Below are 13,777 nucleotides of genomic sequence, written 5' to 3'. Positions count from 1 at the left end.
TGATCGACTAATCGCCCGGTCGTTTATGAAAATTTTTTACTTTTTATACATGTCAAACAATGTTTTCTTTGTGTATATAAAAAGGGAGCTTACATATTTTAATTTGTTTTAATTGACCTTTTATACATGTGAAAAAGATAATCATTTTTTACTTCTTTTTATAAAAAAATAATCTTCAAAGTTCAAACATCTACTATAAAACCGATGTATGTAATCTTTTACTAATAAATTAATCCATGATTATATACTATTTCGGTTTTATATATCGTTTTATTTAGGGAGTGTTTAGGATTCCATTTTACTTATTTATAAATTTTTATTAAGTTAATAAATTATAAAAGTGTAACTTATGGAACTTTCTTTCTCACAGTATAAGTAATTCTAAACACCTTATTACTTCTCAAAAAAATTATAAATTATAAGTTAGTGAAAATAAGCAATGCCTTAGGCCCTTAGTAGATTAAAAGATAAACAATTTGTTAAAGTAAAATTAAACAATTATTTATGATCAAACAATCTGTATATTTTAATAAAATCCTACCATTTTTGCCAATTGTCAATCCTATAGCACTCCTCACCTTTTTTTCAACCAATTTTTATATATGGTCCCTATCTTTTAAGTCATTTCAATATATGACATTAAAATTATACGTTTATTCCAACTACATATGATAAGTATTCTCTATATGGATTGACAAGAGACGATTAGTGAATTTGGAAGTTTTAATTTAAAGTGTTTAGTATGGTTTATATTCAAAATAATAAATAATAAACATTCGATTCATAATATGTGGAATGAGAACGATCGACTTGGACTAAATCCTGATGACGTGTTAGTGCACGGTTTTGCGTCTAGAGTCTTTGTATTTATCATTAATGTTTATTTGATATTTAAATGTAATATTTAATGTTTATATTTATCTAATTCGTTAAAGTTATGTCTAGTTCGCTAGGAATGTTAGCGAACTAAGACTAGTTCGTGAAGATTGAGTCTAGTTCGCTAGGGATGTTAGCGAACTAGGACATTATAATGTATTCCCTCCTGATTCGTTAGGGGATGTTAACGAATCAGGGGGTGGTTCGTTAAGTTAAATTATGTAACGAAGGGGAAGCTGGTTCGCTAGGGGATGTTAGCGAACCAGGTCACCTTCTATATATAGTGAACCACTGTTCACTTGTAAAAAAAAATATAAAGAGAGAGAAGTTTGGAGAGAAATAATATTATTAGGAAAAGTTTAAAGTATTTACTCTCCCTCAAGCTTCAATTAACATTATAATTATATACATACATACTGATAATATATACTACATACTAATAGCAATCGAACTAAGGTATTAGAGAGTTAGATCCGGATAATTAATATTAACATATAGATCTAGATTAGATCTAAGCATTAGATATTGATTAGAACGAGATAAACGGGATCAAACAAGTGGTATCAGAGCTTTCGGGGCTCAATTCGCTTGGTTTGATTGTTGTTGTTATAGTTTTCGTGTTTATTTTCTATTTGGATTGATTTTGAATCAATTTGAGTTGATTTGGATTGAATCTGGATGGATTAGAGTGAATCTGTTTTGGTTAAGGTATTATTGGTGTTTAGGTAAGTGGAATTGGATTGTGGATTGGATTTGTGATGATTATTGTGTTTTCGGTTTGAGTCCGTAAACAGGGGATTGGTTTTTGTCGAAATTGGTTAGTGTATTGTGATAATCGGTTACGAAATGTGTTGAGCAGGATTCGCGTTGTGATTACGAAGATTTTGGTATATTATTTGTTAGATTTGGTTGACAATTGAGTGTGTATTACGGATCTGGCATTACTACGTTTCTGGGTTTGATCTTCATAAATCCGGAAAAACACGTTGAATGTTTGAAGATATGAAGATGCATGCGATTCGCTATAAAGTTCCAGGCGATTCGCTATGACAATTAATTTGATTCGCTATCAGTTCTTGCCATTCGCTGATCAGTTCGCTAACTGATTCGTGTGAGTTAATCAATTCGTGTTATCTAGTTCGTTAAACTAGATAACTGATTCGTTTGACACGTGTTTGTCTTGGAATTTGTGTCATAACAACCTTTGCCACGTGGCATAAGGTGTCAGAGTTTGTTACAAACGGTTGTAACAACCTGATTCGCTATAGTGTTGATTCGTTATCAACTGTAGCTGATTTGTTAAGCTTAATTCGCTAAGTTTATCTAATTCGTTGAACTGATTCGTTATAATTCGTTTGATCAATTCGTTAAGTTGACTTGGTCAATTCGTTTGATCAATTCGTTAAGTTGACTTGGTCAATTCGTTTGATCAATTCGTTGGTCAATTCATTTGGTCAATTTGCTAAGTTGACTTGGTAAATTCATTTGGTCAATTCGTTAAGTTGACTTGTGATTCGTTAAACCTACATTTCATTCGTTATCTGTTTCGCCATTTCGGTGATTCGTTAACCTTATTTGTGATTCGTTAAGTTGACTCGCTAGGTTGACTTTTGATTCGCTAACACACTCACCTCATTCGTTAAGACTCAATTCGCTACACTATTCACAGTTCGCTCAACCTTGTTCATTGATTCGTTAAACACAGTGTGTAGTTCGCTATAACTGTACACTTGTTTATTTTCTAATATGGCTGGTATGTATGCATTGGCGTCTCAAAACATGTTGATGCAACAAATGTTGCAACTTGATACTGAAATCGGTTCACATTCCAAATGCCCTAGATTAATGAAATTCAGTGATTTTACAAAGTGGGAACCTCGATTTCGTGCTCATTTAGGATCAGTTCATCCTGATTGTTCTTACTGTTTAGATGAGGTTTACACTGTACCTATGATTGGAGATGAAACTACGGGTTTTACACCAAAGGCTATTTCACAATACTCTGTTGAAGAAAAGAAAGCATTAGAGATAGAAATAAAAGCTTATTCTACTCTAACCATGGCTTTGCCTGAAACTATCTTTCATCAAGTGGGTAGTATAAAAAGATGTGCTGCTTTATTTCAACATCTCCGCATGAGAAGTATGGGTAACACAGCAGAGAGTAAAAAGGTAATGCTTAAGTTTCAGTTTCGAAACTTTAATTTATTGAAAGGTGAAACGGTTGAAGAAATGACGACAAGATTCAATCACTTGATCGCTGAGATGGACAAGATGCAGATTGAAGTTCCTGAAAGTGATAAAATTGATACTATCAAGAGTATACTTCCAAGTTCTTATTCCACATTCTTGATGGTTTTGAAGGAAAATAATTATTTTGCAAATGAAGATCTGACTGCTATTGAATTTATGCAAAAAATTGAAGCCAGAGAATATGATTTGAAATGTCAGAAGTCTTCAAAGGATAGTCATGATCCTTCATTCTATGGTGGAAGTATGCCTCTTAGCTCAACCATATCACCATTAACCGCTTTTCTTACTCAAGCTGCCGCAAGTGAAAATACAAATGCTTCGTTTAAAGATCCACAAGCTTGTTTCTACACTGCTGGAAATGTATCTGGTAATTCTGGTTCATCTGGCACATCGGGAAATTCATCTTCTACTAAACAATTCTCATTTCAACCTAATGTAAACATAAAGGAGGCTGAACAGAATTTCGCATTCTTGTCTGCTTTTATGTCTTCCTATGAGAATCTGGTGAGTAGTAAGATTGCTACTAGTGATTTAACCGATGAAGATTATGATCAGATTGATTCCGATGATTTGGAACTCATGGATCTAAAGTGGAATATGGCGATGATTGTTAGAAAAGTGAAGAAGTTTATCCAAAGAACCGGCAAAGATCTTCCTTCATTAAGCAAGAAGCTTGGGTTTGATAAATTAAAGGTGAAATGTTACAATTGTCAAGAATTTGGGCACTTTGCAAAGGAATGTGATAAACCTAAGAAAGACTACAATGGTTCAAGAAATCAAGATCAAAATGATACTGAAAAGAAATCATATTCTTCTGGATCACATGCTGTGTTAGCTGATGGAAGTGATTGGTCACAACGACTACTATGCAATGATAATCAAGCTAATCTAGCTATGTTTGATTTGTCTAAATATACACAAGATGTAAGTGGAAGTGAAGTTTCTTCTGACGCCGAAACTGAGTCTGAATCTGATATTCAAAGTGAAAAGCTTTCAACTAACTTTGCTTGTATGGCGAAGATTAGTGATTCTTCTTCATCTGCTTGCATGGTTAAACAAAACGAGGTTAGTAATTCTAATTCTAACTCATCATGTGTTGATTGTGATTATAACAAGTCTCAAATTGATTCATTAAAACTTCAAAATGACAACTTGCAGAAAGAGATTGTATCATTGAAAGATACTTATAGACAATCCTTGAATTTTCAAGTTAACTCAAGAGAAAAGATTGAGGCTTTGACTATAAGTAATCATGATTTGAAAGCCGAATTATCTGTGAAAATGACAATAAATGACCAAAAGTTTAAAGAAATCTTGAAACATCGCTCTAAGATAACTGAACTTGAGAATGAGGTTCTTGAGTTGAAGAACAAGTTGGGTAAATTTCGAAATTCTTCATTTTTGTTGAATGAGATTATTGAAGTTTCTGGAAAACAAAAGGATTCTAAAAAGGGTATAGGTTTTGTAGAAATTCCTCCACCATTTCACAACGACTATAAAATGAATCCTTTTGCTAGAAAGGAAGAAGAGGTAATTTTGAAAGAATCTGTAATTTCAAAAAATGTTGAATCTGTTAAATCTAAAGATGTTAAAACCCAATCTGTTCCTCAAAAATCTCATGTCCAAAGCAAAAAGGTGTTTGTTGAACACAATGATGAGGTCATTATCGAGGATGTGTTTGAACCAGAGATTATACACAAGAATAAGAACATTCCTAGTTCTAATCATATTCTGTGCGAACCTCACGAATTTGAGGAAGCAGTGTATGGTTCACACAAACCTCAAGAGAAAAAGGAAAATTCAAAGAAAGTGAACTCTATGAGGGCAAAGAAGTCAGTTAAACCGAAAATTTCTGATGAGGATTTAATGCGTTTCATTAATCCTTCTAGTTCTAAGCCATCTGCTGCTAGAGCTTTTAAGTTAAAGGGAATGGACACAATGTTCACTGAAAAAGATATTCCAATTAGTATCATTAAGCCTGAGCTAATTGAGAGTGTGTTTTACAATGAAACTTCCAAGGTTCGTGAACTTGAACGTGTGTATGCTCAAGCGAAAACATCAGTCTCATCTAATCCATTGACTAAGGCAAACAATTTTTAACACAAGAAAAGAAGATTAATTTTGTGAAATCAACTGGAACAGATACACTAAAAAGCTTTTCAAACCATTCTAATTTAGATTTCTATTTAAAGAAGAAAGCTGAATTGATTGATGAGTTTGCTAACTGCATGACTAAAAATGTGAGTCATCATCAATCATCTATTCCAATTTCTTCTAAACATCATCATGTGGACATGCGAACGTGTTTTTTATGCAGTCAACAAGGTCATGTTGTGAGAAATTGTAATCAGCAAAACTTTCAAAATCTTCATCCTTTTATCAAGGACAAATCTAAGCCAATTCCAGTGGTTAAGGAGATTCTGAAACGACCTGTGTCGTATGCTGATGATACTCATATTTTATTCTCTGATGTGAATCCTCGGAAGGTGTTTCATATCAATGAGACACACGGTCAAGTGAAACCAAAATTCATTCCAACTGAACCTATATGTCAAAACAGGAATTCAAACATTGTTCAGGAAGCATACTTAAGACGAAAGTCTAAGTAGCCTGTAACTTATTCACAAGTGGCTGAGCAACAATTGAAAACTGTTAAAGTTAATGATCAAAGAGAAAACCAAAAGGTGCCCAAGACTGAGGCCTGGGCTGCCTTTTTGAACTAATCACTTTTGTTTATGTGTAAGGTCCATCCAAGACTATTTCTGGTGAAAACTGGATCATGGATAGCGGGTGTTCTCGTCATATCACTGGAAATCTCGACCTATTAACCAACGTAAGAATTATTCAAGGGGGTTATGTAGCGTTTGTTGGGAATTCTGGGGGCATGATCACACAAGAGGGTGTTGTTTCAAATGGTCATATTACATTTGAAAAAGTAAATTATTGTGACAAGGTTGATCATAACTTATTGAGTGTATCGCATATTTGTGATAAAAAGTACACTACAATATTTACTGACAAAGAGTGTCTTATCTTGAAACCGGGTTTTATTATTCCCGAGGACATGGTTGTCATGCGATCACCACGATCAAATGATATTTATGTCTTAAACATGAGTTCTAAGATATCAAAATCGATCGAAACATGTTTTGTCTCGAAAGCAACTGAGAAAGACTCGATTCTATGGCATCGAAGAATGGGTCACATTCATGATTAGAAAGATGAATTATTTAATGACAAATAATTTAGTTGAGAGTGTTTCGTTAAAGAACTTTAAGTTATCTGATCACTGTGTTGCATGCAAAAAGGGCAAGCAGAAGAAGAAGACACATCCTTCAAAGTTATTGAATTCCATTAATACTCCTCTTGAACGACTTCATATGGATTTGTTTGGTCCAGTGAATCGTGCGAGTATTTCTGGAGACTGGTATTGTCTGGTAGTGACAGATGATTATTCAAGATATTCATGGGTGTTATTTATGAGTTCAAAAGATCAAACACTTGTTTTGGTACAAAACCTTATTACTAAGATAGAATCACTGTACAAACAAAAGGTGAGGAGAATCAGAAGTGATAATGGTACTGAATTCAAAAACACTATTTTGGATTTCTTTTGTATTCAAAAGGGAATTCACCGAGAATATAGTGCACCTTATGTACCACAACAAAACGGTGTTGCTGAAAGGAAAAATATAACTCTGATTGAAGCTGCACGTACAATGCTTGCTGATTCAAAGCTTCCTATTCAATTTTGGAATGAAGCAGTGAACACAGCTTGTTATACACTTAATCGGGTTCTAACAGTAAAACGACTCAAGAAGACAAGCTATGAAATATTAAATAACAGAAAACCTAATTTAAAGTACCTGGAACCATTTGGGTGTCCGTGTACAATGTTGAAGAATGAATCGGGTAAATTTGATGAAAAGGCTATCGAAGGATATTTCTTGGGATATGCGTCTCCAAAGAAAAGAGTATTTAATTTTACATCTGGCTGTGTTGAAGAATGGTACCATGTGGACTGTCAAAAGTACACAACTCCTCCTCAAGGGAAAGGTCCAGACTGGATGTTTGACTACGATAGTTTATTTAATTCTTTTACTCCTTCGGCTGAACACATCAATGAAGATCTGGTTAGAGCATACTTTGAAGAACATTTGAACATTCCAAGCTCTTCAAGTTCTAATGCAGTTGAAGTTCAACCAGATGCTCCAACTGAAGAATCTCAAGTTGTTCCTCCAGTTGTTATTGACAGTGCTTCTACTTCTTCTGATGATGATCAAGCTGAGATTTAAGTTATTGATCTTGATAGTGATAATGCTTCATCTCCTGAATTGGGTGAACATTACACTAATTTATTTGATAATGTTGTTGTTCCTGAAAATCCTACTCTTCGGATTCATGGATATCATCCACAGGACAATATCATTGGAGAACTTGATGTGGGCGTTCGTACACGTCATCAAGTTGCTTCGTCAAGCGACAATAACGTATTGTGTGCTTACACTAATTTACACTCTTCGGGAATTGTGAATATTGCTAAATTCAATTGCTTTCTATCTCAAGTTGAGCCAACGACAGCTCGTAAGGCACTTGATGATCCTTCTTGGGTAGAAGCTATGCAAGAGGAATTACAACAATTTGCACGATTGGGTGTTTGGGTATTAATAGACAAGCCTGCTAGAGTCAAGAAAGCTATTCCGACTAAGTGGGTATTTAAATGTAAAAAGGACGATCGAGGAGTGATTGTCAGAAACAAAGCACGTCTAGTGGTGCAAGGTTTTCATCAGCAAGAGGGTATTGATTATACTGAGGTATATGCTCCAGTTGCAAGATTAGAGTCGATTCGAATCTTCATGGCTTATGCTGCTTACAAGAATATCAAGGTCTATCAAATGGATGTTAAAAGTGCTTTTCTCAATGGTGAACTACATGAGGAAGTGTTTGTTTAACAACCACCTGGTTTTGAAGATCCTGATTATCCAGACCGTGTTTACCGTTTAAACAAGGCCCTGTATGGTCTACATCAAGCCCCGAGAGCTTGGTATGGCACGCTCGCCGACCATCTGACTGATAATGGATTCAAACGAGGAACTGTTGACTGCACTTTATTTCATAAAACTGTTGGTGATGATGTTCTTCTAGTCCAGATTTATGTTGACGATATTATTTTTGGGTCTACAAACGACACTTTATGTAAGGAGTTCAAGAAGTCCATGCAAACCAAGTTCGAAATGAGCTCGATGGGAGAGATGAATTTCTTTTTAGGGCTGCAGGTTCATCAGTCTGATAAGGGAATCTTCATTCATCAGACTAAATATGTGAACGACATCTTTAGCCGATTCAAGATAACTGCCGGAAAAATCCCTTCAACTCCTCTTCCAGTGGGTCACAATTTATCACCGGATGAATTGGAGGATACCGTTGATCCGACCCTTTATCGTGCTATGATTGGTTCTCTAATGTATTTAACTGCTTCTCGACCCGACATAATGTTTGCTGTTTGTGTGTGTGCTAGGTACCAAGCTAGTCCCCGAGTGACTCACCTGGCAGCGGTCAAGTGTATTTTGCAATATCTACGGGGAAATCTTGACATCGGGTTATGGTACCCCAAAGATAATACTTTCGATTTTACCGCCTACTCAGACTCAGATTATGGAGGATGCAAGATCAACTTCAAATCAACGACTGCAGGATGTCAATTCTTAGGAAACCGGCTTGTTTCCTGGCAGTGTACGAAGCAGACAACGGTCTCTACTTCAACCGCCGAAGCTGAATATGTTGCAGCCTCGAGTTGCTGTTCCCAGGTTCTGTGGATACAACAACATCTTCGCGACTACGGTTTGAAGTTTCTTACTACTCCCATCTTGATTGATAATTCTGCTGCTATTAGTATCACCAAAAATCCCGTACAACATTCTAAAATGAAACATATCGAGATTCGATATCATTTTATACGGGATTGCTATGAAAAGAAATTAATTGATCTTGAGAAAGTACACACAGATTTTCAAAAAGCCGATCTATTTACCAAAGCGTTTGATAAAACACGTTTTACTTTTTTGCTTGGTTTAAATGGATTGAAGACCCTTGCTGAGATCCTAAAATTAAGATAATTATCTTTTAATTGCTTTATAGATTTAGTCTTATTTTTTTTATGTTTTAGGTTTTAAGGGGTGAAAATTCTAGAAAATACAAAAAGAATGTGTTTTTAGCTTGTATAGATAAAATCCAAAAACATTAAAAAATTTCAAAATTCAAAAATATTGTGATTTCTGTTCTTTAATGTTTTTCCTTTAAAATTTTGAAAAACCAAAAAGAATGTGATTTATATTTTGTACAGAAAAATTTTGAAAAAGACAAAAATATTGTGTTTTAAAGTTTGTATTCGAAAAACCAAAAAGATTTTAGATTATTTTCTCGCTGAAAATTAAGTCGGTTATTTAAGTTTATGAAGCATGCTTGCATGTCTTGGTCCAATGATTCACTCGTGAATTGTTTGTTAGCCATTTATTTAAACTCTTAAGTTAACTAAGGCGATTAAATTTATTTTTTCTTTATTTTTTTTATGCTCCTCAAAATTTTGAGTTTTTGAAGCAAAAAGGGAACATGATAGTACATTGATTATCTTGACCCCAAATTCAGTAAAAAGTAAGCTTAAAAGACTGTGTGCTTAATTGCATTGGTGCATTGGTAGGTCTTAAAACAACCCAGTAGAGTAAAGTATGTGATATAAACATAAAGAAATGCCAAATTGAAAGGGGTGTTAGTCTCTAGCAAAAGTCTTGGTGAGGATGGCAGAAATGTAATAACCATTCATACTCAAGCCTTATATTTGTTGATCACCCAAAACTACAATAAAGCAAATAACAAGCATTAGGATTCTGGACACTGTGAGTCTTTATGCGGCTTAACCATCTGGGTATTTGTAACATCCTAATTTCGATTTTATTAATAGAATAAATATCGTCTATTTTATAGTGGGTCGTTATCGGTTAGAGAAATAGAATACGAGTTGGGCTAGTGTTGGGTTAAATGGATATGGATTATGGACTTGGATTATGAAAGAAATGGGAAAGGACCATGGGCCTAAGCCCATGATCCATAATTATATAAACCATTAATCCCTCATTTAATTCATTCTCACACATTTCATACACCACCCAAAACACACACTTAAGATTCTCTCTCTAGTTCTCTCTCTCTAAACCGATATCAAGAAGGAAACCGAGAACCGACCCGAGGTAATGATAGTATTTTATTGTTTGAGCTTAAATCCGTTAGATATAATCATGAAACGACGAGCCGACACCGTTAAACCGTTTAAGTCACGAGATCCGGGTGGATTCGGGTATAAACCGAACCTATGATGAGCTTAGGAGTCACCCTAGCTCAGATCTGGATCGAACGGGACGAAAAACGGTGAAAAAACGAGCCAAAACCCATTTTTCCGGTGAAAACGGGTTTTTCCGGCGGCTTTCTGTAACATGCTAAAATTTTAATGTTAAATAGAGAAAGTTATGTTTAGTGATTTCGCGTTATTAATTATTGGATATCGAGTAAGGAGCGGATCATGGACTCGGATTAATTGAGATGGGTTAAATGAGAATGGGCCTTAGGTCCATGGGATTTAAGGGATATAAATATCCCCTAAACCCAAAAATATCTTTCATTCCATCACACTCCAAAAAGAAAAACACACACACACACCTCACACAACTTCGCCGGTGGCCGAAGAGAGGGGCGGCAGATCCGAGAGAGAGAGAGAGATTAGTTGTGGCTAACAAGTAAGCGAGATCCAAACAAGCTCAAAAAGGTATGATTCTTGATCTTTGAAGTTTAAAGATCCAAGTTTTATAGTGTAGATACGACCGAAAATTGTTGGGAAACGTAGTGGGTGATGTCGAGCCATAGCAAGGGTGTTAAAATCGCTCGAAATGCTGGTCAGAAACTTAAACAGCGGCTGATCTGGGCAACTTCGCCTGCATCTGGGCAACTTCGCCTTCAAAGCGATAACTTCGCCTGAGGCCAAGTTCGCCTAATTGATAACTTCGCTTACGGCTAAGTTCGCCTGATGACAACTTCGCTTACTGCTAAGTTCGCCTGATGACAACTTCGCCTAGAGCTAAGTTCGCCTGAGGCTTAACTTCGCCTAAAGCTAAGTTCGCCTAAGGTTTAACTTCGCCTAAAACTAAGTTCGCCTAAGGTTTAACTTCGCCTAAAGCTAAGTTCGCCTAAGGTTTAACTTCGCCTAAAGCCAAGTTCGATTAGGAAATAAATTAAAAACCTAATGAAAAATGTGTTAAGACAGTTAATGGAAATAAAATTTTCAGCTCGACCCCAGCCAGGGGCTCTGCCCCTTGGACCCTGCTAGGGGCTGCCGCCCCTAGACCCCGCTGCCAGGGGCGCTGCCCCCGGACCCCCGTTCGTTGTGGGTAATAGTTAAGACTGGAAAGATGATATGAGTAGTGATAGTTAATTGATACGTATACTTGTTATACAGTCAGCCGTGCACAACTGAAGAAAGGGATTACGATTAACGGTGAACGTAACCGTGTTCAGGTGAGTTTCTAGCCCCATTTATGTGTTATGTTTTCGGGGCTGTGTGCATACTCAATATGTTTGTTAATACGCTTATCCTAAGAGATGAGTGTATGCCTTATGTGGATAATGTGAAATGTATGAATGATTGCTTGATGGTACGTGAACGATCTTCGGATATTGCACGTACTGTCAGGTTGTAACGCTATGTATAAGATAAGTATGATATGTATGCTTATGTGTATGAAAATGTTAAAGTTAATAAAAGAAAGAAATGACGGTTGCATGGTTGTATGGTTACGAAAAGGGTACCGAGTCCTAATAATACTCGAGGTATGATGTATGGTTGTATGGTAACGAAGAGGGAATCGAACCCTACTAATATTCGAGAACTAGGGAACCGAACCCTACTAATATTCGAGGAAAGAGGGAAACCGAGCCCTAATAATACTCGTGGAAAGAGGGAAACCGAGCCCTAATAATACTCGTGGAAAGAGGGTACCGAGCCCTAATAATACTCGAGGAAGGAGGGTACCGAGCCCTAATAATACTCGAGGAAGGAGGGTACCGAGCCCTAATAATACTCGAGGAATGTAGGGCGTAATGCTCTTTATAACGTAAGATATGAAGGTAAGTTAATACAAAAGAAAGAATGAAAGTATGAAAGTATGAAAGTATGAATGAAAGAATATAAGTTTATGTGTATTGTATAGTGTATGATTAACTAGAACTCACTCAGCGTAGCTGACTTTTAGTATGCACGCAGGTGAGTAGGATGAGGCAGCTCGCTTGAGGAGACACGTGGCATTGAACAAGAGCCTGGCATCTGAAGACTTATGATGTTTTAATTTTAATGCGTTAATGTTGAAAGACAAAGGATGTTTTGAGACAAGTTATGAATTATGTAATGTTTTATGAAAGTTTTATATTCCGCGTAAATGTTTTAATTAACTCTGATGTGTAGAACTGTGTTTTTGAGTAAATCCAACACGAAAGTTGGGCTACCGGTAACGGGGCCTTACACTTTCCGGCAATGACGGCGCCGGAAAGGCGGCGCCGGAAAAGGTTGGTACGAGGTTAGCGATGTCAGGGAATGTTCTGACATTCCCTGACCTAACCCTAATTCGCTAAGGGTAATTAGCGAAGTAGGTGTGATTCGCCCGCTGATTGGTTAAGGAAGATAACGAACTAGCCTTAGTTCGTGTCCTGATTCGTTAAGGAAGATAACGAACTAGCCTTAGTTCGTGTCCTGATTCGTTAAGGAAGATAACGAACTAGCCTTAGTTCGTGTCCTGATTCGTTAAGGTAAGATAACGAACTAGCCTTAGTTCGTGTCCCGATTCGTTAAGGGAAAAGGGTAACGATTTACCCTTGATTCATTATGATTAGTTCGTTAAAAGAAATAACTAATTAGAAGATCCAATTCGCTATATGGACTGATTCGTTAAGAAGTCCAGTTCGTTAAGGGTTCAATTCGTTATAAGAACCAGTTCGCTAGGATAATCCAATTCGCTATGAACCAATAACGAATTAGAAGTTTAACTGAATGACAATAACAGTCCCTGGACTTAGAAAAAGAAAGAATTAATTACAATTCACCCCTTGAGCTTTTAAGTAGCATATTAATTAATGATTGAAAATGCTAATGGAAAATGTGTTAAGTCAGCTTAACCCCAGCCAGGGGCTCTGCCCTATGGACCCCGCTAGGGGCTGCCGCCCCTAGAACCCCGCTGCCAGGGGCGCTGCCCCCGGACCCCCGTTCGTTGAGGGTAATAATTAAACTAGAAAGACGATATGTGTAGTGATAGTTATTGATACGTATAATATTATACAGTTAGTCGCGCACAGCTAAAGAAGGGGATAACCTTAAACGGTGAACGCAACTGCCTTGAGGTGAGTTTCTAGCCCCACTTCCTTGTTATGTTTTCGGGGCTGTGTGCATATTCGATGTGGTAGTTAATACACTTATCTTAAGTGGTAAGTGTATGCCCTGTATGATTTATGTATGATGATTGCTTGACGGTGCGTGAACGATCTTCGGATATTGCATGAACCGTCAGGTGGTAGTTAAGATATGATCGATAAGTATGATGAAAGATATGATGTGTGT

The sequence above is a fragment of the Bidens hawaiensis genome, unplaced genomic scaffold (genome assembly GCF_021521415.1).
Source record: "Bidens hawaiensis isolate Kalapana, Puna unplaced genomic scaffold, B.hawaiensis_p1.1 tig00022235_1, whole genome shotgun sequence".
Taxonomy (NCBI): Eukaryota; Viridiplantae; Streptophyta; class Magnoliopsida; order Asterales; family Asteraceae; genus Bidens; species Bidens hawaiensis.
Note: the sequence above shows the minus strand (reverse complement) of the source record.